Source organism: Somniosus microcephalus, chromosome 4 (assembly GCF_052327205.1).
Source record: "Somniosus microcephalus isolate GS21.2 chromosome 4, FLI_Smic_1.0, whole genome shotgun sequence".
NCBI classification, from domain to species: Eukaryota; Metazoa; Chordata; class Chondrichthyes; order Squaliformes; family Somniosidae; genus Somniosus; species Somniosus microcephalus.
This window is the reverse complement of record NC_140990.1, coordinates 66,845,919-66,871,945: the sequence shown is the minus strand read 5'-3', so window position 1 is coordinate 66,871,945 and position 26,027 is coordinate 66,845,919.

The window sequence follows — 26,027 nt, the reverse complement described above, 5'->3', positions numbered from 1 at the left end:
TCAGACAGGAGAAGATTAGTGTCAGTGACTGTGGGTTTGGTTTATATCAGACAGGAGGAGATTGGTGTCAGTGACAGTGGGGTCGGTTTACATCAGACAGGAGAAGATTGGTGTCAGTGACTGGGGTTGGTATATATCAGACAGGAGGAGATTGGTGTCTGTGACTGGGGCTGGTTTATATCAGATGGGAGGAGATTGTTGTCAGTGACTGTGGAGTTGATTTATATCAGACAGTTGAAGATTGGTGTCAGTGACCCGGGTTGGTTCATATCAGACAGGAGGAGATTGGTGTTGGTGACTGGGGTTTGTTTATATCAGACAGGAGGAGATTGGTGTCAGTGACTGTGGCTGGTTAAAATCAGACAGGAGGAGATTGGTGTCAGTGACTGTGGGGTTGGTGTATATCAGACAGGAGGAGATTGGTGTCAGTGATTTTTGGGTTTGTTTTATTTCAGATAGGAGGAGATTGGTCTCAGTGACTGTGGGGTTGGTTTATATCAGACAGGAGGAGATTGGTGTCAGTGACTGTGGGGTTGGTGTATATCAGACAGGAGGAGATTGGTGTCTGTGACTGTGGGGTTGGTTTATATCAGACAGGAGGAGATTGGTGTCAGTGACTGTGGGGCTGGTTTATATCTGACAGGACGAGATTGGTGTCGGTGACTGTGGGGTTGGTTTATATCAGACAGGAGGAGATTGCTCTCAGTGACTGGGGTTTGTTGATATCAGACAGGAGGAGATTGGTGTCAGTGATTGGGGCTGGTTTATATCAGACAGGAGGAGATTGGTGTCAGTGACTGTTGAGTTGGTTTATATCAGACCGGAGGAGATTGGTGTCAGTGACTGTGGGGCTGGTTTATGTCAGACAGGAGGAGATTGGTGTCAGTGACAGTGGGGCTGGATTATATAAGACAGGAGGAGATTGGTGTCAGTGACTGTGGGGCTGGTTTATATCAGACAGGAGGAGATTGTTGTCATTGACTGTGGCATTGGTTTATATCAGACAGGAGGCGATTGGTGTCTGTGACAGGGATTGGTTTATATCAGACAGGAGGAGATTGGTGTCTGTGACTGTGGGGTTGGTTTCTATCAGACAGGAGGAGATTGGTGTCTGTGACTGTGGGCTGGTTTATGTCAGACAGGGGGAGATTGGTGTCAGTGACAGTGGGGTTGGTTTATATCAGACAGGAGGAGATCGGTGTCAGTGACAGTGGGGTTGGTTTATATCAGACAGGAGGAGATCGGTGTCAGTGAATGGGGCTGGTTTATATCAGACAGGAGGAGATTGGTGTCAGTGACTGGGGTTTGTTTATATCAGACAGGAGGAGATTGGTGTCAGTGACTGTGGGTTGGTTTTTATCAGACAGGAGGAGATTGGTGTCAGTGACTGTGGGGTTGGTTTATATCAGACAGGAGCAGATCGGTGTCAGTGACTGTGGGGTTGGTTTATATCAGACAGGAGGAGATTGGTGTCAGTGACAGTGGGGCTGGATTATATCAGACAGGAGGAGATTGGTGTCAGTGACTGTGGGGCTGGTTTATATCAGACAGGAGGAGATTGGTGTCATTGACTGTGGCATTGGTTTATATCAGACAGGAGGAGATTGTTGTCTGTGACAGGGATTGCTTTATATCAGACAGGAGGTGATTGGTGTCTGTGACTGTGGGGTTGGTTTCTATCAGACAGGAGGAGATTGGTGTCTGTGACTGTGGGGCTGGTTTATGTCAGACAGGACGAGATTGGTGTCAGTGACTGTGGGGCTGGTTTATGTCAGACAGGAGGAGATTGGTGTCAGTAACTGTGGTGTTGGTTTCTATCAGACAGGAGAAGATTGGTATCAGTGACTGGGGTTGGTTTATATCAGACAGGAGGAGATTGGTGTCTGTGACTGGCACTGGTTTATATCAGATGGGCGGAGATTGGTGTCAGTGACAGTGGTGTTGGTATATATCAGACAGGAGAAGATTGGTCTCAGTGACCGGGGATGGTTTATATCAGACAGGAGGAGACTGGTGTTGCTGACTGGGGTTTGTTTACATCAGACAGGAGGAGATTGGTGTCCGTGATTTTGGGGTTGGTATATATCAGACAGGAGGAGTTTGTTGTCAGTGACTGGGGGGTTTGTTTATATCAGACAGGAGGAGATTGGTGTCAGTGACTGTGGGGTTGTATTACATCAGACAGGAGGAGATTGGTGTCCGTGATTTTGGGGTTGGTATATATCAGACAGGAGGAGTTTGTTGTCAGTGACTGGGGGGTTGGTTTATATCAGACAGGAGGAGATTGGTGTCAGTGAGTGTGGGGTTAGTGTATATCAGACAGGAGGAGATTGGTGTCAGTGACTGTGCGGTTGGTTATATCAGACAGGAGGAGATTGGTGTCAGTGACTGTGGGGTTGGTTTATATCAGACAGGAGGAGATTGGTGTCAGTGACTGTGGGGTTGGTGTATATCAGACAGGAGGAGATTGGTGTCAGTGACTGTGGGGTTGGTTTATAGCAGACAGGAAGAGATTGGTGTCAGTGACTGTGGGGTTGGTTTATATCAGACAGGAGGAGATTGGTGTCAGTGACTGTGGGGTTGGTTTATGTCAGACAGGAGGAGATTGGTGTCAGTGACTGTGGGTTTGGTTTATATCAGACAGGAGGAGATTGGTGTCAGTGACTGTGGGGTCGGTTTACATCAGACAGGAGAAGATTGGTGTCAGTGAGTGGGGTTGGTTTATATCAGACAGGAGGAGATTGGTGTCTGTGACTGGGGCTGGTTTATATCAGATGGGAGGAGATTGTTGTCAGTGACTGTGGTGTTGATTTATATCAGACAGGGGAAGATTGGTGTCAGTGACCCGGGTTGGTTTATATCAGACAGGAGGAGATTGGTGTTGGTGACTGGGGTTTGTTTATATCAGACAGGAGGAGATTGGTGTCAGTGACTGTGGGGTTGGTGTATATCAGACAGGAGGAGATTGGTGTCTGTGACTGTGGGGTTGGTTTATATCAGACAGGAGGAGATTGGTGTCAGTGACTGTGGGGCTGGTTTGTATCTCACAGGACGAGATTGGTGTCGGTGACTGTGGGGTTGGTTTATATCAGAGAGGAGGAGATAGCTCTCAGTGACTGGGGTTTGTTGATATCAGACAGGAGGAGATTGGTGTCAGTGATTGGGGGGTTGGTTTATATCAGACAGGAGGAGATTGGTGTCAGTGACTGTGGAGTTGGTTTATATCAGACAGGAGGAGATTGGTGTCAGTGACTGTGGGGCTGGTTTATACCTGACTGGAGGAGATTGGTGTCAGTGACTGTGGAGTTGGTTTATATCAGACTGGAGGAGATTGGTGTCAGTGACTGTGGGGTTGGTTTATATCAGACAGGAGGAGATTGGTGTCAGTGACTGGGGTTGTTTTATATCAGACGGGAGCAGATTGGTGTCAGTGACTGTGGGGTTCTTTTTTTTTAAACCCCACAGTGCAGATAGAGCCCATTTCGGCCCATCGAGCCTGCACCGACACATATCCCACCCGATCCCCGTAACCCCTACACCAACACATATCCCACCCTATCCCCGTAACCCCATGTATTTAATCCCTCTAACAGGAAGGGTCAATTTATCATAGCCAATCATCCTAACCCACACATCTTTGGACTGTCGGAGGAAACCGGAGCACCCGGAGGAAAGCCACGCAAACACGGGGAGAATGTGCAAACTCCACACAGACAGTTACCCGAGACCGGATTCGAACCCGGGTCCCTGGCGCTGTGAGGCAACAGTGCTAACCACTATGCCACCGTGTGGGGTTGTTTTATATCAGACAGGAGGAGATTGGTGCCCGTGATTGTGGGGTTGGTTTATATCAGACAGGAGGAAATTGGTGTCAGCGACTGTGGGGTTGGTTTATATCAGACAGGAGGAGATCGGTGTCAGTGACAATGGGGTTGGATTATATCAGACAGGAGGAGATTGGTGTCAGTGACTGGGGTTGGTTTATATCAGACAGGAGGAGATTGGTGTCAGTGACTGTGGGTTGCTTTTTATCAGACAGGAGGAGATTGGTGTCAGTGACTGTGGGGTTGGTTTATGTCAGACAGGAGGAGATTGGTGTCAGTGACTGTGGGGTTGGTTTCTATCAGACAGGAGAAGATTGGTGTCAGTGACTGGGGTTGGTTTATATCAGACAGGAGGAGATTGGTGTCTGTGACTGGCACTGGTTTATATCAGATGGGAGGAGATTGGTGTCAGTGACTGTGGGGTTGGTTTATATCAGACAGGAGAAGATTGGTCTCAGTGACCGGGGTTGGTTTATATCAGACAGGAGGAGATTGGTGTCCGTGATTTTGGGGTTTGTTTTATTTCAGACAGGAGGAGATTGGTGTCAGTGACTGTGGGGTTGGTTTATATCAGACAGGAGGAGATTGGTGTCAGTGACTGTGGGGCTGGTTTATATCAGACAGGAGCAGATCGGTGTCAGTGACTGTGGGGTTGGTTTATGTCAGACAGGAGGAGATTGGTGTCAGTGACAGTGGGGCTGGATTATATAAGACAGGAGGAGATTGGTGTCAGTGACTGTGGGGCTGGTTTATATCAGACAGGAGGAGATTGTTGTCATTGACTGTGGCATTGGTTTATATCAGACAGGAGGCGATTGGTGTCTGTGACAGGGATTGGTTTATATCAGACAGGAGGAGATTGGTGTCTGTGACTGTGGGGTTGGTTTCTATCAGACAGGAGGAGATTGGTGTCTGTGACTGTGGGCTGGTTTATGTCAGACAGGGGGAGATTGGTGTCAGTGACTGTGGGGTTGGTTTTTGTCAGACAGGAGGAGATTGGTGTCAGTGACTGTGGGGTTGGTTTCTATCAGACAGGAGAAGATTGGTGTCAGTGACTGGGGTTGGTTTATATCAGACAGGAGGAGATTGGTGTCTGTGACTGGCACTGGTTTATATCAGATGGGAGGAGATTGGTGTCAGTGAACGGGGTTGGTTTATATCAGACAGGAGGAGAATGGTGTTGCTGACTGGGGTTTGTTTATATCAGAGAGGAGGAGATTGGTGTCAGTGACTGTGGCTGGTTTATATCAGACAGGAGGAGATTGGTGTCAGTGATTTTGGGGTTTGTTTTATTACAGACAGGAGGAAATTGGTGTCAGTGACTGTGGGGTTGGTTTATATCAGACAGGAGGAGATTGGTGTCAGTGACTGTGGGTTGGTGTATATCAAACAGGAGGAGATTGGTGTCTGTGACTGTGGGGTTGGTTTATATCAGACAGGAGGAGATTGGTGTCAGTGACTGTGGGGCTGGTTTATATCTGACAGGACGAGATTGGAGTCAGTGACTGTGGAGTTGGTTTATATCAGACAGGAGGAGATTGGTGTCAGTGACTGTGGGGTTGATTTATATCAGACAGGAGGAGATTGGTGTCAGTGACTGTGGAGTTGGTTTATATCAGACAGGAGGAGATTGGTGTCAGTGACTGTGGGGTTGGTTTATATCAGACAGGAGGAGATTGGTGTCAGTGACTGGGGTTGTTTTATATCAGACAGGAGCAGATTGGGGTCAGTGACTGTGGGGTTCTTTTTTTTTAAACCCCACAGTGCAGATAGAGGCCATTTCGGCCCATCGAGCCTGCACCGACACATATCCCACCCGATCCCCGTAACCCCGACACCAACACATATCCCACCCTATCCCCGTAACCCCATGTATTTAATCCCTCTAACACTAAGGGTCAATTTATCATAGCCAATCATCCTAACCCACACATATTTGGACTGTCGGAGGAAACCGGAGTACCCAGAGGAAACGCACGCAAACCCGGGGAGAATGTGCAAACTCCTCACAGACAGTTACCCGAGACCGGATTCGAACCTGGGTCCCTGGCGCTGTGAGGCAACAGTGCTAACCACTATGCCACCGTGTGGGGTTGGTTTATATCAGACAGGAGGAGATCGGTGTCAGTGACAGTGGGGTTGGTTTATATCAGACAGGAGGAGATCGGTGTCAGTGAATGGGGCTGGTTTATATCAGACAGGAGGAGATTGGTGTCAGTGACTGGGGTTTGTTTATACCAGACAGGAGGAGATTGGTGTCAGTGACTGTGGGTTGGTTTTTATCAGACAGGAGGAGATTGGTGTCAGTGACTGTGGGGTTGGTTTATATCAGACAGGAGCAGATCGGTGTCAGTGACTGTGGGGTTGGTTTATATCAGACAGGAGGAGATTGGTGTCAGTGACAGTGGGGCTGGATTATATCAGACAGGAGGAGATTGGTGTCAGTGACTGTGGGGCTGGTTTATATCAGACAGGAGGAGATTGGTGTCATTGACTGTGGCATTGGTTTATATCAGACAGGAGGAGATTGTTGTCTGTGACAGGGATTGCTTTATATCAGACAGGAGGAGATTGGTGTCTGTGACTGTGGGGTTGGTTTCTATCAGACAGGAGGAGATTGGTGTCTGTGACTGTGGGGCTGGTTTATGTCAGACAGGAGGAGATTGGTGTCAGTGACTGTGGGGCTGGTTTATGTCAGACAGGAGGAGATTGGTGTCAGTAACTGTGGGGTTGGTTTCTATCAGACAGGAGAAGATTGGTATCAGTGACTGGGGTTGGTTTATATCAGACAGGAGGAGATTGGTGTCTGTGACTGGCACTGGTTTATATCAGATGGGCGGAGATTGGTGTCAGTGACAGTGGTGTTGGTATATATCAGACAGGAGAAGATTGGTCTCAGTGACCGGGGATGGTTTATATCAGACAGGAGGAGACTGGTGTTGCTGACTGGGGTTTGTTTATATCAGACAGGAGGAGATTGGTGTCAGTGACTGTGGGGTTGTATTACATCAGACAGGAGGAGATTGGTGTCCGTGATTTTGGGGTTGGTATATATCAGACAGGAGGAGTTTGTTGTCAGTGACTGGGGGGTTGGTTTATATCAGACAGGAGGAGATTGGTGTCAGTGAGTGTGGGGTTAGTGTCTATCAGACAGGAGGAGATTGGTGTCAGTGACTGTGCGGTTGGTTATATCAGACAGGAGGAGATTGGTGTCAGTGACAGTGGGGTTGGTTTATATCAGACAGGAGCAGATTGGTGTCAGTGACTGTGGGGTTGGTGTATATCAGACAGGAGGAGATTGGTGTCAGTGACTGTGGGGCTGGTTTATATCAGACAGGAGGAGATTGGTGTCATTGACTGTGGCATTGGTTTATATCAGACAGGAGGAGATTGTTGTCTGTGACAGGGATTGCTTTATATCAGACAGGAGGAGATTGGTGTCTGTGACTGTGGGGTTGGTTTCTATCAGACAGGAGGAGATTGGTGTCTGTGACTGTGGGGCTGGTTTATGTCAGACAGGAGGAGATTGGTGTCAGTGACTGTGGGGCTGGTTTATGTCAGACAGGAGGAGATTGGTGTCAGTAACTGTGGGGTTGGTTTATATCAGACAGGAGGAGATTGGTGTCTGTGACTGGGACTGGTTTATATCAGATGGGCGGAGATTGGTGTCAGTGACTGTGGTGTTGGTTTATATCAGACAGGAGAAGATTGGTCTCAGTGACCGGGGATGATTTATATCAGACAGGAGGAGGCTGGTGTTGCTGACTGGGGTTTGTTTATATCAGACAGGAGGAGATTGGTGTCAGTGACTGTGGGGTTGTATTACATCAGACAGGAGGAGATTGGTGTCCGTGATTTTGGGGTTGGTATATATCAGACAGGAGGAGTTTGTTGTCAGTGACTGGGGGGTTGGTTTATATCAGACAGGAGGAGATTGGTGTCAGTGAGTGTGGGGTTAGTGTATATCAGACAGGAGGAGATTGGTGTCAGTGACTGTGCGGTTGGTTATATCAGACAGGAGGAGATTGGTGTCAGTGACTGTGGGGTTGGTTTATATCAGACAGGAGGAGATTGGTGTCAGTGACTGTGGGGTTGGTGTATATCAGACAGGAGGAGATTGGTGTCAGTGACTGTGGGGTTGGTTTATATCAGACAGGAAGAGATTGGTGTCAGTGACTGTGGGGTTGGTTTATATCAGACAGGAGGAGATTGGTGTCAGTGACTGTGGGGTTGGTTTATGTCAGACAGGAGGAGATTGGTGTCAGTGACTGTGGGTTTGGTTTATATCAGACAGGAGGAGATTGGTGTCAGTGACTGTGGGGTCGGTTTATATCAGACAGGAGAAGATTGGTGTCAGTGAGTGGGGTTGGTTTATATCAGACAGGAAGAGATTGGTGTCTGTGACTGGGGCTGGTTTATATCAGATGGGAGGAGATTGTTGTCAGTGACTGTGGTGTTGATTTATATCAGACAGGGGAAGATTGGTGTCAGTGACCCGGGTTGGTTTATATCAGACAGGAGGAGATTGGTGTTGGTGACTGGGGTTTGTTTATATCAGACAGGAGGAGATTGGTGTCAGTGACTGTGGGGTTGGTGTATATCAGACAGGAGGAGATTGGTGTCTGTGACTGTGGGGTTGGTTTATATCAGACAGGAGGAGATTGGTGTCAGTGACTGTGGGGCTGGTTTGTATCTCACAGGACGAGATTGGTGTCGGTGACTGTGGGGTTGGTTTATATCAGAGAGGAGGAGATAGCTCTCAGTGACTGGGGTTTGTTGATATCAGACAGGAGGAGATTGGTGTCAGTGATTGGGGCTGGTTTATATCAGACAGGAGGAGATTGGTGTCAGTGACTGTGGAGTTGGTTTATCTCAGACCGGAGGAGATTGGTGTCAGTGACTGTGGGGTTGGTTTATATCAGACAGGAGGAGATTGGTGTCAGTGACTGTGGAGTTGGTTTATATCAGACAGGAGGAGATTGGTGTCAGTGACTGTGGGGTTGGTTTATATCAGACAGGAGGAGATTGGTGTCAGTGACTGGGGTTGTTTTATATCAGACAGGAGCAGATTGGTGTCAGTGACTGTGGGGTTCTTTTCTTTTAAACCCCACAGTGCAGATAGAGCCCATTTCGGCCCATCGAGCCTGCACCGACACATATCCCACCCGATCCCCGTAACCCCTACACCAACACATATCCAACCCTATCCCCGTAACCCCATGTATTTAATCCCTCTAACAGGAAGGGTCAATTTATCATAGCCAATCATCCTAACCCACACATCTTTGGACTGTCGGAGGAAACCGGAGCACCCGGAGGAAAGCCACGCAAACACGGGGAGAATGTGCAAACTCCACACAGACAGTTACCCGAGACCGGATTCGAACCCGGGTCCCTGGCGCTGTGAGGCAACAGTGCTAACCACTATGCAACCGTGTGGGGTTGTTTTATATCAGACAGGAGGAGATTGGTGCCCGTGATTGTGGGGTTGGTTTATATCAGACAGGAGGAAATTGGTGTCAGCGACTGTGGGGTTGGTTTATATCAGACAGGAGGAGATCGGTGTCAGTGACAGTGGGGTTGGATTATATCAGACAGGAGGAGATTGGTGTCAGTGACTGGGGTTGGTTTATATCAGACAGGAGGAGATTGGTGTCAGTGACTGTGGGTTGGTTTTTATCAGACAGGAGGAGATTGGTGTCAGTGACTGTGGGGTTGGTTTATGTCAGACAGGAGGAGATTGGTGTCAGTGACTGTGGGGTTGGTTTCTATCAGACAGGAGAAGATTGGTGTCAGTGACTGGGGTTGGTTTATATCAGACAGGAGGAGATTGGTGTCTGTGACTGGCACTGTTTATATCAGATGGGAGGAGATTGGTGTCAGTGACTGTGGGTTGCTTTATATCAGACAGGAGAAGATTGGTCTCAGTGACCGGGGTTGTTTATATCAGACAGGAGGAGATTGGTGTCCGTGATTTTGGGGTTTGTTTTATTTCAGACAGGAGGAGATTGGTGTCAGTGACTGTGGGGTTGGTTTATATCAGACAGAGGAGATTGGTGTCAGTGACTGTGGGGCTGGTTTATATCTGACCGGACGAGATTGGTGTCGGTGACAGTGGGATGGTTTATATCAGACAGGAGAGATTGCTCTCAGTGACTGGGGTTTGTTGATATCAGACAGAAGGAGATTGGTGTCAGTGACTGTGGAGTTGGTTTATATCAGACAGGAGGAGATTGGTGTCAGTGACTGGGGTTGTTTTATATCAGACAGGAGCAGATTGGTGTCAGTGACTGTGGGGCTCTTTTTTTTTAAACCCCACAGTGCAGATAGAGGCCATTTCGGCCCATCGAGCCTGCACCGACACATATCCCATCCACCCGATCCCCGTAACCCCTACACCAACACATATCCCACCCTATCCCCGTAACCCCATGTATTTAATCCCTCTGACACTAAGGATCAATTTATCATAGCCAATCATCCTAACCCACACATCTTTGCACTGTCGGAGGAAACCGGAGCACCCAGAGGAAACCCACGCAAACACGGGGAGAATGTGCAAACTCCACACAGACAGTTACCCGAGATCGGATTCGAACCCGGGTCCCTGGCGCTGTGAGGCAACAGTGCTAACCACTATGCCACCATGTGGGGTTGGTTTATATCAGACAGGAGGAGATCGGTGTCAGTGAATGGGGCTGGTTTATATCAGACAGGAGGAGATTGGTGTCAGTGACTGGGGTTGGTTTATATCAGACAGGTGGAGATTGATGTCAGTGACTGTGGGTTGGTTTTTTCAGACAGGAGGAGATTGGTGTCAGTGACTGTGGGGTTGGTTTATATCAGACAGGAGCAGATCGGTGTCAGTGACTGTGGGGTTGGTTTATATCAGACAGGAGGAGATTGGTGTCAGTGACAGTGGGGCTGGATTATATCAGACAAGAGGAGATTGGTGTCAGTGACTGTGGGGCTGGTTTATATCAGACAGGAGGAGATTGGTGTCATTGACTGTGAAGTTGGTTTATCTCAGACCGGAGGAGATTGGTGTCAGTGACTGTGGGGTTGGTTTATATCGGACAGGAGGAGATTGGTGTCAGTGACTGTGGAGTTGGTTTATATCAGACAGGAGGAGATTGGTGTCAGTGACTCTGGGGCTGGTTTATATCAGACTGGAGGAGATTGGTGTCAGTGACTGTGGGTCTGGTTTATATCAGACAGGAGGAGATTGGCGTCAGTGACTGTGGGTCAGGTTTATCTCAGACAGGAGGAGATTGGTGTCAGTGACTGGGGGCTGGGTTATATCAGTCAGGAGGAGATTGGTGTCAGTGACTGTGGGGTTGGTTTATATCAGACAGGAGGAGATTGGAGTCAGTGACTGTGGGGTTGGTTTATATCAGACAGGAGGAGATTGGTGTCAGTGACTGTGGGGTTGGTTTGTATCAGACAGGAGGAGATTGGTGTCAGTGACTGTGGGGCTGGTTTATATCAGACAGGAGGAGATTGGTGTCAGTGACTGGGGTTGGTTGGTATCAGGCAGGAGGAGATTGATGTCAGTGACTGTGGGTTGGTTTTTATCAGACAGGAGGAGATTGGTATTAGTGACTGTGGGGCTAGTTTATATCAGACAGGAGGAGATTGGTGTCAGTGACTGTGGGATTGGTTTATATCAGACATGAGGAGATTGGTTTCAGTGACTGTGCGGTTGGTTTATATCAGACAGGAGGAGATTGGTGTCAGTGACTGTGGGGTTGGTTTGTATCAGACAGGAGGAGATTGGTGTCAGTGAATCTGGGGCTGGTTTATAGCAGACAGGAGGAGATTGGTGTCAGTGACTGTGGGGCTGGTTTATATCAGACAGGAGGAGATTGGTGTCAGTGACTGTGGGGCAGGTTTATCTCAGACAGGAGGAGATTGGTGTCAGTGACTGGGGGCTGGTTTATATCAGACAGGATGAGATTGGTGTCATTGACTGTGGCATTGGTTCATATCAGACGGGAGGAGATTGGTGTCAGTTACTGGGATTGGTTTATGTCAGACAGGGGGAGATTGGTGTCAGTGACTGTGGGGTTGGTTTATATCAGACAGGAGGAGATTGGTGTCAGTGACTGTGGGTTTGGTTTCTATCAGACAGGAGGAGATTGGTGTCAGTGACTGTGGCATTGGTTTATATCAGACAGGAGGAGATTGGTGTCAGTTACTGGGATTGGTTTATATCAGACAGGGGGAGATTGGTGTCAGTGACTGTGGGGTTGGTTTCTATCAGACAGGAGGAGATTGCTGTCTGTGACTGTGGGGCTGGCTTATATCAGACAGGAGGAGATTGGTGTCAGTGACTGTTGGTTTGGTTTCTATCAGACAGGAGGAGATTGGTGTCAGTGACTGTGGGGTTGGATTATATCAGACAGGAGGAGATTGGTGTCAGTGACTGTGGGGCTGGTTTGTATCTCACAGGACGAGATTGGTGTCGGTGACTGTGGGGTTGGTTTATATCAGAGAGGAGGAGATAGCTCTCAGTGACTGGGGTTTGTTGATATCAGACAGGAGGAGATTGGTGTCAGTGATTGGGGCTGGTTTATATCAGACAGGAGGAGATTGGTGTTAGTGACTGTGGAGTTGGTTTATATCAGACAGGAGGAGATTGGTGTTAGTGACTGTGGAGTTGGTTTATCTCAGACCGGAGGAGATTGGTGTCAGTGACTGTGGTTGTTTTATATCAGACGGGAGCAGATTGGTGTCAGTGACTGTGGGGTTCTTTTTTTTAAACCCCACAGTGCAGATAGAGCCCATTTCGGCCCATCGAGCCTGCACCGACACATATCCCACCCGATCCCCGTAACCCCTACACCAACACATATCCCACCCTATCCCCGTAACCCCATGTATTTAATCCCTCTAACAGGAAGGGTCAATTTATCATAGCCAATCATCCTAACCCACACATCTTTGGACTGTCGGAGGAAACCGGAGCACCCGGAGGAAAGCCACGCAAACACGGGGAGAATGTGCAAACTCCACACAGACAGTTACCCGAGACCGGATTCGAACCCGGGTCCCTGGCGCTGTGAGGCAACAGTGCTAACCACTATGCCACCGTGTGGGGTTGTTTTATATCAGACAGGAGGAGATTGGTGCCCGTGATTGTGGGGTTGGTTTATATCAGACAGGAGGAAATTGGTGTCAGCGACTGTGGGGTTGGTTTATATCAGACAGGAGGAGATCGGTGTCAGTGACAGTGGGGTTGGATTATATCAGACAGGAGGAGATTGGTGTCAGTGACTGGGGTTGGTTTATATCAGACAGGAGGAGATTGGTGTCAGTGACTGTGGGTTGGTTTTTATCAGACAGGAGGAGATTGGTGTCAGTGACTGTGGGGTTGGTTTATGTCAGACAGGAGGAGATTGGTGTCAGTGACTGTGGGGTTGGTTTCTATCAGACAGGAGAAGATTGGTGTCAGTGACTGGGGTTGGTTTATATCAGACAGGAGGAGATTGGTGTCTGTGACTGGCACTGGTTTATATCAGATGGGAGGAGATTGGTGTCAGTGACTGTGGGGTTGGTTTATATCAGACAGGAGAAGATTGGTCTCAGTGACCGGGGTTGGTTTATATCAGACAGGAGGAGATTGGTGTCCGTGATTTTGGGGTTTGTTTTATTTCAGACAGGAGGAGATTGGTGTCAGTGACTGTGGGGTTGGTTTATATCAGACAGGAGGAGATTGGTGTCAGTGACTGTGGGGCTGGTTTATATCAGACAGGAGCAGATCGGTGTCAGTGACTGTGGGGTTGGTTTATGTCAGACAGGAGGAGATTGGTGTCAGTGACAGTGGGGCTGGATTATATAAGACAGGAGAAGATTGGTGTCAGTGACTGTGGGGCTGGTTTATATCAGACAGGAGGAGATTGTTGTCATTGACTGTGGCATTGGTTTATATCAGACAGGAGGCGATTGGTGTCTGTGACAGGGATTGGTTTATATCAGACAGGAGGAGATTGGTGTCTGTGACTGTGGGGTTGGTTTCTATCAGACAGGAGGAGATTGGTGTCTGTGACTGTGGGCTGGTTTATGTCAGACAGGGGGAGATTGGTGTCAGTGACTGTGGGGTTGGTTTTTGTCAGACAGGAGGAGATTGGTGTCAGTGACTGTGGGGTTGGATTCTATCAGACAGGAGAAGATTGGTGTCAGTGACTGGGGTTGGTTTATATCAGACAGGAGGAGATTGGTGTCTGTGACTGGCACTGGTTTATATCAGATGGGAGGAGATTGGTGTCAGTGACTGTGGGGTTGGTTTATATCAGACAGGAGAAGATTGGTCTCAGTGAACGGGGTTGGTTTATATCAGACAGGAGGAGAATGGTGTTGCTGACTGGGGTTTGTTTATATCAGAGAGGAGGAGATTGGTGTCAGTGACTGTGGCTGGTTTATATCAGACAGGAGGAGATTGGTGTCAGTGATTTTGGGGTTTGTTTTATTACAGACAGGAGGAGATTGGTGTCAGTGATTTTGGGGTTTGTTTTATATCAGACAGGAGGAAATTGGTGTCAGTGACTGTGGGGTTGGTTTATATCAGACAGGAGGAGATTGGTGTCAGTGACTGTGGGTTGGTGTATATCAAACAGGAGGAGATTGGTGTCTGTGACTGTGGGGTTGGTTTATATCAGACAGGAGGAGATTGGTGTCAGTGACTGTGGGGCTGGTTTATATCTGACAGGACGAGATTGGAGTCAGTGACTGTGGAGTTGGTTTATATCAGACAGGAGGAGATTGGTGTCAGTGACTGTGGGGTTGATTTATATCAGACAGGAGGAGATTGGTGTCAGTGACTGTGGAGTTGGTTTATATCAGACAGGAGGAGATTGGTGTCAGTGACTGTGGAGTTGGTTTATATCAGACAGGAGGAGATTGGTGTCAGTGACTGTGGGGTTGGTTTATATCAGACAGGAGGAGATTGGTGTCAGTGACTGGGGTTGTTTTATATCAGACGGGAGCAGATTGGTGTCAGTGACTGTGGGGTTCTTTTATTTTAAACCCCACAGTGCAGATAGAGGCCATTTCGGCCCATCGAGCCTGCACCGACACATATCCCACCCGATCCCCGTAACCCCGACACCAACACATATCCCACCCTATCCCCGTAACCCCATGTATTTAATCCCTCTAACACTAAGGGTCAATTTATCATAGCCAATCATCCTAACCCACACATCTTTGGACTGTCAGAGGAAACCGGAGCACCCAGAGGAAACGCACGCAAACACGGGGAGAATGTGCAAACTCCACACAGACAGTTACCCGAGACCGGATTCGAACCTGGGTCCCTGGCGCTGTGAGGCAACAGTGCTAACCACTATGCCACCGTGTGGGGTTGGTTTATATCAGACAGGAGGAGATCGGTGTCAGTGACAGTGGGGTTGGTTTATATCAGACAGGAGGAGATCGGTGTCAGTGAATGGGGCTGGTTTATATCAGACAGGAGGAGATTGGTGTCAGTGACTGGGGTTTGTTTATATCAGACAGGAGGAGATTGGTGTCAGTGACTGTGGGTTGGTTTTTATCAGACAGGAGGAGATTGGTGTCAGTGACTGTGGGGTTGGTTTATATCAGACAGGAGCAGATCGGTGTCAGTGACTGTGGGGTTGGTTTATATCAGACAGGAGGAGATTGGTGTCAGTGACAGTGGGGCTGGATTATATCAGACAGGAGGAGATTGGTGTCAGTGACTGTGGGGCTGGTTTATATCAGACAGGAGGAGATTGGTGTCATTGACTGTGGCATTGGTTTATATCAGACAGGAGGAGATTGTTGTCTGTGACAGGGATTGCTTTATATCAGACAGGAGGAGATTGGTGTCTGTGACTGTGGGGTTGGTTTCTATCAGACAGGAGGAGATTGGTGTCTGTGACTGTGGGGCTGGTTTATGTCAGACAGGAGGAGATTGGTGTCAGTAACTGTGGGGTTGGTTTCTATCAGACAGGAGAAGATTGGTATCAGTGACTGGGGTTGGTTTATATCAGACAGGAGGAGATTGGTGTCTGTGACTGGCACTGGTTTATATCAGATGGGCGGAGATTGGTGTCAGTGACAGTGGTGTTGGTATATATCAGACAGGAGAAGATTGGTCTCAGTGACCGGGGATGGTTTATATCAGACAGGAGGAGACTGGTGTTGCTGACTGGGGTTTGTTTATATCAGACAGGAGGAGATTGGTGTCAGTGACTGTGGGGTTGTATTACATCAGACAGGAGGAGATTGGTGTCCGTGATTTTGGGGTTGGTATATATCAGACAGGAGGAGTTTGTTGTCAGTGACTGGGGGGTTGGTTTATATCAGACAGGAGGAGATTGGTGTCAGTGAGTGTGGGGTTAGTGTCTATCAGACAGGAGGAGATTGGTGTCAGTGACTGTGCGGTTGGTTATATCAGACAGGAGGAGATTGGTGTCAGTGACTGTGGGGTTGGTTTATATCAGACAGGAGGAGATTGGTGTCAGTGACTGTGGGGTTGGTGTATATCAGACAGGAGGAGATTGGTGTCAGTGACTGTGGGGCTGGTTTATATCAGACAGGAGGAGATTGGTGTCATTGACTGTGGCATTGGTTTATATCAGACAGGAGGAGATTGTTGTCTGTGACAGGGATTGCTTTATATCAGACAGGAGGAGATTGGTGTCTGTGACTGTGGGGTTGGTTTCTATCAGACAGGAGGAGATTGGTGTCTGTGACTGTGGGGCTGGTTTATGTCAGACAGGAGGAGATTGGTGTCAGTGACTGTGGGGCTGGTTTATGTCAGACAGGAGGAGATTGGTGTCAGTAACTGTGGGGTTGGTTTCTATCAGACAGGAGAAGATTGGTGTCAGTGACTGGGGTTGGTTTATATCAGACAGGAGGAGATTGGTGTCTGTGACTGGCACTGGTTTATATCAGATGGGCGGAGATTGGTGTCAGTGACTGTGGTGTTGGTTTATATCAGACAGGAGAAGATTGGTCTCAGTGACCGGGGATGATTTATATCAGACAGGAGGAGGCTGGTGTTGCTGACTGGGGTTTGTTTATATCAGACAGGAGGAGATTGGTGTCAGTGACTGTGGGGTTGTATTACATCAGACAGGAGGAGATTGGTGTCCGTGATTTTGGGGTTGGTATATATCAGACAGGAGGAGTTTGTTGTCAGTGACTGGGGGGTTGGTTTATATCAGACAGGAGGAGATTGGTGTCAGTGAGTGTGGGGTTAGTGTATATCAGACAGGAGGAGATTGGTGTCAGTGACTGTGCGGTTGGTTATATCAGACAGGAGGAGATTGGTGTCAGTGACTGTGGGGTTGGTTTATATCAGACAGGAGGAGATTGGTGTCAGTGACTGTGGGGTTGGTGTATATCAGACAGGAGGAGATTGGTGTCAGTGACTGTGGGGTTGGTTTATATCAGACAGGAAGAGATTGGTGTCAGTGACTGTGGGGTTGGTTTATATCAGACAGGAGGAGATTGGTGTCAGTGACTGTGGGGTTGGTTTATGTCAGACAGGAGGAGATTGGTGTCAGTGACTGTGGGTTTGGTTTATATCAGACAGGAGGAGATTGGTGTCAGTGACTGTGGGGTCGGTTTACATCAGACAGGAGAAGATTGGTGTCAGTGAGTGGGGTTGGTTTATATCAGACAGGAGGAGATTGGTGTCTGTGACTGGGGCTGGTTTATATCAGATGGGAGGAGATTGTTGTCAGTGACTGTGGTGTTGATTTATATCAGACAGGGGAAGATTGGTATCAGTGACCCGGGTTGGTTTATATCAGACAGGAGGAGATTGGTGTTGGTGACTGGGGTTTGTTTATATCAGACAGGAGGAGATTGGTGTCAGTGACTGTGGGGTTGGTGTATATCAGACAGGAGGAGATTGGTGTCTGTGACTGTGGGGTTGGTTTATATCAGACAGGAGGAGATTGGTGTCAGTGACTGTGGGGCTGGTTTGTATCTCACAGGACGAGATTGGTGTCGGTGACTGTGGGGTTGGTTTATATCAGAGAGGAGGAGATAGCTCTCAGTGACTGGGGTTTGTTGATATCAGACAGGAGGAGATTGGTGTCAGTGATTGGGGCTGGTTTATATCAGACAGGAGGAGATTGGTGTCAGTGACTGTGGAGTTGGTTTATCTCAGACCGGAGGAGATTGGTGTCAGTGACTGTGGGGTTGGTTTATATCAGACAGGAGGAGATTGGTGTCAGTGACTGTGGAGTTGGTTTATATCAGACAGGAGGAGATTGGTGTCAGTGACTGTGGGGCTGGTTTATATCTGACCGGACGAGATTGGTGTCAGTGACTGCGGGGTTGGTTTATATCAGACAGGAGGAGATTGGTGTCAGTGACTGCGGGGTTGGTTTATATCAGACAGGAAGAGATTGGTGTCAGTGACTGTGGGGTTGGTTTATATCAGACAGGAGGAGATTGGTGTCAGTGACTGTGGAGTTGGTTTATATCAGACAGGAGGAGATTGGTGTCAGTGACTCTGGGGCTGGTTTATATCAGACTGGAGGAGATTGGTGTCAGTGACTGTGGGTCTGGTTTATATCAGACAGGAGGAGATTGGTGTCAGTGACTGTGGGTCAGGTTTATCTCAGACAGGAGGAGATTGGTGTCAGTGACTGGGGGCTGGGTTATATCAGTCAGGAGGAGATTGGTGTCAGTGACTGTGGGGTTGGTTTATATCAGACAGGAGGAGATTGGAGTCAGTGACTGTGGGGTTGGTTTATATCAGACAGGAGGAGATTGGTGTCAGTGACTGGGGTTGTTTTATATCAGACAGGAGCAGATTGGTGTCAGTGACTGTGGGGTTGGTTTATATCAGACAGGAGGAGATTGGTGTCAGTGACTGGGGTTGTTTTATATCAGACGGGAGCAGATTGGTGTCAGTGACTGTGGGGTTCTTTTTTTTTAAACCCCACAGTGCAGATAGAGCCCATTTCAGCCCATCGAGCCTGCACCGACACATATCCCACCCGATCCCCGTAACCCCATGTATTTAATCCCTCTAACAGGAAGGGTCAATTTATCATAGCCAATCATCCTAACCCACACATCTTTGGACTGTCGGAGGAAACCGGAGCACCCGGAGGAAAGCCACGCAAACACGGGGAGAATGTGCAAACTCCACACAGACAGTTACCCGAGACCGGATTCAAACCCGGGTCCCTGGCGCTGTGAGGCAACAGTGCTAACCACTATGCCACCGTGTGGGGTTGTTTTATGTCAGACAGGAGGAGATTGGTGCCCGTGATTGTGGGGTTGGTTTATATCAGACAGGAGGAGATTGGTGTCAGTGACTGGGGTTGGTTTATATCAGACAGGAGGAAATTGGTGTCAGCGACTGTGGGGTTGGTTTATATCAGACAGGAGGAGATCGGTGTCAGTGACAGTGGGGTTGGATTATATCAGACAGGAGGAGATTGGTGTCAGTGACTGGGGTTGGTTTATATCAGACAGGAGGAGATTGGTGTCAGTGACTGTGGGTTGGTTTTTATCAGACAGGAGGAGATTGGTGTCAGTGACTGTGGGGTTGGTTTATGTCAGACAGGAGAAGATTGGTGTCAGTGACTGGGGTTGGTTTATATCAGACAGGAGGAGATTGGTGTCTGTGACTGGCACTGGTTTATATCAGATGGGAGGAGATTGGTGTCAGTGACTGTGGGGTTGGTTTATATCAGACAGGAGAAGATTGGTCTCAGTGACCGGGGTTGGTTTATATCAGACAGGAGGAGATTGGTGTCCGTGATTTTGGGGTTTGTTTTATTTCAGACAGGAGGAGATTGGTGTCAGTGACTGTGGGGTTGGTTTATATCAGACAGGAGGAGATTGGTGTCAGTGACTGTGGGGTTGGTTTATATCAGACAGGAGGAGATTGCTCTCAGTGACTGGGGTTTGTTGATATCAGACAGAAGGAGATTGGTGTCAGTGACTGGGTCTGGTTTATATCAGACAGGAGGAGATTGGTGTCAGTGACTGTGGAGTTGGTTTATATCAGACAGGAGGAGATTGGTGTCAGTGACTGTGGGGTTGGTTTATATCAGACAGGAGCAGATTGGTGTCAGTGACTGTGGGGTTGGTTTATATCAGACAGGAGGAGATTGGTGTCAGTGACTGGGGTTGTTTTATATCAGACAGGAGCAGATTGGTGTCAGTGACTGTGGGGCTCTTTTTTTTTAAACCCCACAGTGCAGATAGAGGCCATTTCGGCCCATCGAGCCTGCACCGACACATATCCCACCCGATCCCCGTAACCCCTACACCAACACATATCCCACCCTATCCCCATAACCCCATGTATTTAATCCCTCTGACACTAAGGATCAATTTATCATAGCCAATCATCCTAACCCACACATCTTTGCACTGTCGGAGGAAACCGGAGCACCCAGAGGAAACCCACGCAAACACGGGGAGAATGTGCAAACTCCACACAGACAGTTACCCGAGATCGGATTCGAACCCGGGTCCCTGGCGCTGTGAGGCAACAGTGCTAACCACTATGCCACCATGTGGGGTTGGTTTATATCAGACAGGAGGAGATCGGTGTCAGTGAATGGGGCTGGTTTATATCAGACAGGAGGAGATTGGTGTCAGTGACTGGGGTTGGTTTATATCAGACAGGAGGAGATTGATGTCAGTGACTGTGGGTTGGTTTTTTCAGACAGGAGGAGATTGGTGTCAGTGAATGTGGGGTTGGTTTATATCAGACAGGAGCAGATCGGTGTCAGTGACTGTGGGGTTGGTTTATATCAGACAGGAGGAGATTGGTGTCAGTGACAGTGGGGCTGGATTATATCAGACAGGAGGAGATTGGTGTCAGTGACTGTGGGGCTGGTTTATATCAGACAGGAGGAGATTGGTGTCATTGACTGTGGCATTGGTTTATATCAGACAAGAGGAGATTGGTGTCTGTGACAGGGATTGCTTTATATCAGACAGGAGGAGATTGGTGCCTGTGACTGTGGGGCTGGTTTATGTCAGACAGGAGGAGATTGGTGTCAGTGACTGTGGGGTTGGTGTATATCAGACAGGAGGAGATTGGTGTCAGTGACTGCGGGGTTGGTTTATATCAGACAGGAAGAGATTGGTGTCAGTGACTGTGGGGTTGGTTTATATCAGACAGGAAGAGATTGGTGTCAGTGACTGTGGGGTTGGTGTATATCAGACAGGAGGAGATTGGTGTCAGTGACTGTGGGGTTGGTTAATGTCAGACAGGAGGAGATTGGTGTCAGTGACTGTGGGTTTGGTTTATATCAGACAGGAGGAGATTGGTGTCAGTGACTGTGTGGTCGGTTTACATCAGGCAGGAGAAGATTGGTGTCAGTGACTGGGGTTGGTTTATATCAGACAGGAGGAGATTGGTGTCTGTGACTGGGGCTGGTTTATATCAGATGGGAGGAGATTGTTGTCAGTGACTGTGGTGTTGATTTATATCAGACAGGGGAAGATTGGTGTCAGTGACCCGGGTTGGTTTATATCAGACAGGAGGAGATTGGTGTTGGTGACTGGGGTTTGTTTATATCAGACAGGAGGAGATTGGTGTCAGTGACTGTGGCTGGTTTATATCAGATAGGAGGAGAATGGTGTCCATGATTTTGGGGTTTGTTTTATTTCAGACAGGAGGAGATTGGTGTCAGTGACTGTGGGGTTGGTTTATATCAGACAGGAGGAGATTGGTGTCAGTGACTGTGGGGTTGGTGTATATCAGACAGGAGGAGATTGGTGTCTGTGACTGTGGGGTTGGTTTATATCAGACAGGAGGAGATTGGTGTCAGTGACTGTGGAGTTGGTTTATATCAGACAGGAGGAGATTGGTGTCAGTGACTGTGGAGTTGGTTTATCTCAGACCGGAGGAGATTGGTGTCAGTGACTGTGGGGTTGGTTTATATCAGACAGGAGGAGATTGGTGTCAGTGACTGTGGAGTTGGTTTATATCAGACAGGAGGAGATTGGTGTCAGTGACTCTGGGGCTGGTTTATATCAGACTGGAGGAGATTGGTGTCAGTGACTGTGGGTCTGGTTTATATCAGACAGGAGGAGATTGGTGTCAGTGACTGTGGGTCAGGTTTATCTCAGACAGGAGGAGATTGGTGTCAGTGACTGGGGGCTGGGTTATATCAGTCAGGAGGAGATTGGTGTCAGTGACTGTGGGGTTGGTTTATATCAGACAGGAGGAGATTGGAGTCAGTGACTGTGGGGTTGGTTTATATCAGACAGGAGGAGATTGGTGTCAGTGACTGTGGGGTTGGTTTGTATCAGACAGGAGGAGATTGGTGTCAGTGACTGTGGGGCTGGTTTATATCAGACAGGAGGAGATTGGTGTCAGTGACTGGGGTTGGTTGGTATCAGGCAGGAGGAGATTGATGTCAGTGACTGTGGGTTGGTTTTTATCAGACAGGAGGAGATTGGTATTAGTGACTGTGGGGCTAGTTTATATCAGACAGGAGGAGATTGGTGTCAGTGACTGTGGGATTGGTTTATATCAGACATGAGGAGATTGGTTTCAGTGACTGTGGGGTTGGTTTATATCAGACAGGAGGAGATTGGTGTCAGTGACTGTGGGGTTGGTTTGTATCAGACAGGAGGAGATTGGTGTCAGTGAATCTGGGGCTGGTTTATAGCAGACAGGAGGAGATTGGTGTCAGTGACTGTGGGGCTGGTTTATATCAGACAGGAGGAGATTGGTGTCAGTGACTGTGGGGCAGGTTTATCTCAGACAGGAGGAGATTGGTGTCAGTGACTGGGGGCTGGTTTATATCAGACAGGATGAGATTGGTGTCATTGACTGTGGCATTGGTTCATATCAGACGGGAGGAGATTGGTGTCAGTTACTGGGATTGGTTTATGTCAGACAGGGGGAGATTGGTGTCAGTGACTGTGGGGTTGGTTTATATCAGACAGGAGGAGATTGGTGTCAGTGACTGTGGGTTTGGTTTCTATCAGACAGGAGGAGATTGGTGTCAGTGACTGTGGCATTGGTTTATATCAGACAGGAGGAGATTGGTGTCAGTTACTGGGATTGGTTTATATCAGACAGGGGGAGATTGGTGTCAGTGACTGTGGGGTTGGTTTCTATCAGACAGGAGGAGATTGCTGTCTGTGACTGTGGGGCTGGTTTATATCAGACAGGAGGAGATTGGTGTCAGTGACTGTTGGTTTGGTTTCTATCAGACAGGAGGAGATTGGTGTCAGTGACTGTGGGGTTGGATTATATCAGACAGGAGGAGATTGGTGTCAGTGACTGTGGGGTTGGTTTATATCAGACAGGAGAAGATTGGTGTCAGTGACTGGGGTTGATTAATATCAGACAGGAGGGGATTGGTGACTGTGACTGGGGCTGGTTTATATCAGCCTGGAGGAGATTGGTGTCAGTGACTGGGGCTGGTTAATATCAGACAGGAGGAGATTGTTGTCAGTGACTGTGGGGCTGGTTTATATCAGACAGGAGAAGACTGGTGTCAGTGACTGGGGTTGGTTTATATCAGACAGGAGGAGATTGGTGTCAGTGACTGTGGGGTTGTTTTATATCAGACAGGAGGAGATTGGTGTCCGTGATTGTGGGGTTGGTTTATATCAGACAGGAGGAGATGGTGTCAGTGACTGTGGGGTTGGTTTATATCAGACAGGAGGAGATTGCTGTCAGTGACTGTGGGGTTGGTTTATATCAGACAGGAGGAGATTGGTGTCAGTGACTCTGTGATTGGTTTATATCAGACAGGACGAGATTGCTGTCAGTGACTGTTGCTTTGGTTTTTATCAGACAGGAGGAGATTGGTATCAGTGAGTGTGGGACTGGTTTATATCAGCCAGGAGTTGATTGGTGTCAGTGACTGTGGGGTTGTTTTATATCAGAAAGGAGGAGATTGGTGTCAGTGACTGTGGGGTTGGTGTATATCAGACAAGAGGAGATTGGTGTCAGTGACTGTGGGGCTGGTTTATATCAGACAGGAGGAGATCGGTGTTAGTGACTGTGGGGTTGGATTATATCAGACAGGAGGAGATTGGTGTCAGTGACTGTGGGGTTCGTTTATATCAGACAGGAGGAGATTGGTGTCAGTGACTGTGTGGTTGGTTTATATCAGACAGGAGGAGATTGGTGTCAGTGACTGTGGTGTCAGTTTATATCAGACAGGAGGAGATTGGTGTCAGTGACTGTGGGGTTCGTTTATATCAGACAGGAGGAGATTGGTGTCAGTGACTGGGGTTGGTTTATATCAGACAGGAGGAGATTGGTGTCAGTGACTGTGGGGTTGGATTATATCAGACAGGAGGAGATTGGTGTCAGTGACTGTGGTGTCAGTTTATATCAGACAGGAGGAGATTGGTGTCAGTGACTGTGGGGTTCGTTTATATCAGACAGGAGGAGATTGGTGTCAGTGACTGGGGTTGGTTTATATCAGTCAGGAGGAGATTGGTGTCAGTGACTGTGGGGTTGTTTTATATCAGACAGGAGGAGATTGGTGTCAGTGACTGTGAGGTTGGTTTATATCGGACAGGAGATTGGTGTCAGCGACTGTGGGAATGGTTTATATCAGACAGGTGGAGATTGCTGTCAGTGACTGTGGGGTTGGTTTATATCAGACAGGTGGAGATTGCTGTCAGTGACAGGGGCTGGTTTATATCAGACAGGAGGAGATTGGTGTCAGTGACTGTGGGGTTGGTTTATATCAGACAGGAGGAGATTGGTGTCAGTGACTGTGAGGTTGGTTTATATCGGACAGGAGATTGGTGTCAGTGACTGGGGTTACTTTATATCAGACCGGAGGAGATTGGTGTCAGTGACTGTGGGGTTGGTTTATATCAGACAGGAGGAGATTGGTGTCAGTGACTGTGGGGCTGGTTTATGTCAGACAGGAGGAGTTTGGTGTCAGTCACTATGGGGCTGGTTTATATCAGACAGGAGGAGATTGGTGTCATTGACTGTGGCATTGGTTTATATCAGACAGTGGGAGATTGGTGTCTGTGACTGGGATTGGTTTATATCAGACAGGAGGAGATTGGTGTCAGTGACTGTGGGGCTGGTTTCTATCAGACAGGAGGAGATTGGTGTCTGTGCCTGTGGGGCTGGTTTATATCAGACAGGAGGAGATTGGTGTCAGTGACTGTAGGGTTGGTTTCTATCAGACAGGGGAAGATTGGTGTCAGTGACTGTGGGTTTGGTTTACATCAGACAGGAGGAGATTTGTGTCAGTGACTGTGGGGTTGGTTTATATCAGACAGGAGAAGATTGGTGTCAGTGACTGGGGCTGGTTTTTATCAAATGGGAGAAGATTGCTGTCAGTGACCGGGGTTGGTTTATATCAGACAGGAGGAGGTTGGTGTTGGTGACTGGGGTTTCTTTATATCAGACAGGAGGAGATTGGTGTCAGTGACTGTGGGGTTGTTTTATATCAGACAGGAGGAGATTGGTGTCTGTGATTTTGGGGTTGGTTTATATCAGGCAGGAGGAGATTGGTGTCAGTGACTGTGGGGTTGGTTTATATCAGACAAGAGGAGATTGGTGTCAGTGACTGTGGGATTGGTATATGTCAGACAGGAGGAGATTGGTGTCAGTGACTGGGGGATTGGTTTTTATCAGACAGGAGCAGATTGGTGTCAGCGACTGTGGGGCTGGTTTATATCTGACAGGACGAGATTGGTGTCGGTGTCTGTGGGGTTGGTTTATATCAGACAGGAGGAGATTGCTCTCAGTGACTGTGGGTTTGGTTTATATCAGACAGGAGGAGATTGGTGTCAGTGAGTGTGGGGCTGGTTTATATCAGCCGGGCGTAGATTGGTGTCAGTGACTGTGGGGTTGGTTTATATCAGACAAGAGGAGATTGGTGTCAGTGACTGTGGGGCTGGTTTATATCAGACAGGAGGAGATCGGTGTTAGTGACTGTGGGATTGGATTATATCAGACAGGAGGAGATTGGTGTCAGTGACTGTGGGGTTGGATTATATCAGACAGGAGGAGATTGGTGTCAGTGACTGTGGGGTTGGTTTATATCAGACAGGAGGAGATTGGTGTCAGTGACTGGGGTTGGTTTATATCAGTCAGGAGGAGATTGGTGTCAGTGGCTGTGGGTTGGTTTTTATCAGACAGAAGGAGTTTGGTATTAGTGACTGTGGGGCTGGTTTATATCAGACAGGAGAAGATTGGTGTCAGTGACTGGGGTTGGTTTATATCAGACAGGAGGAGATTGGTGTCAGTGA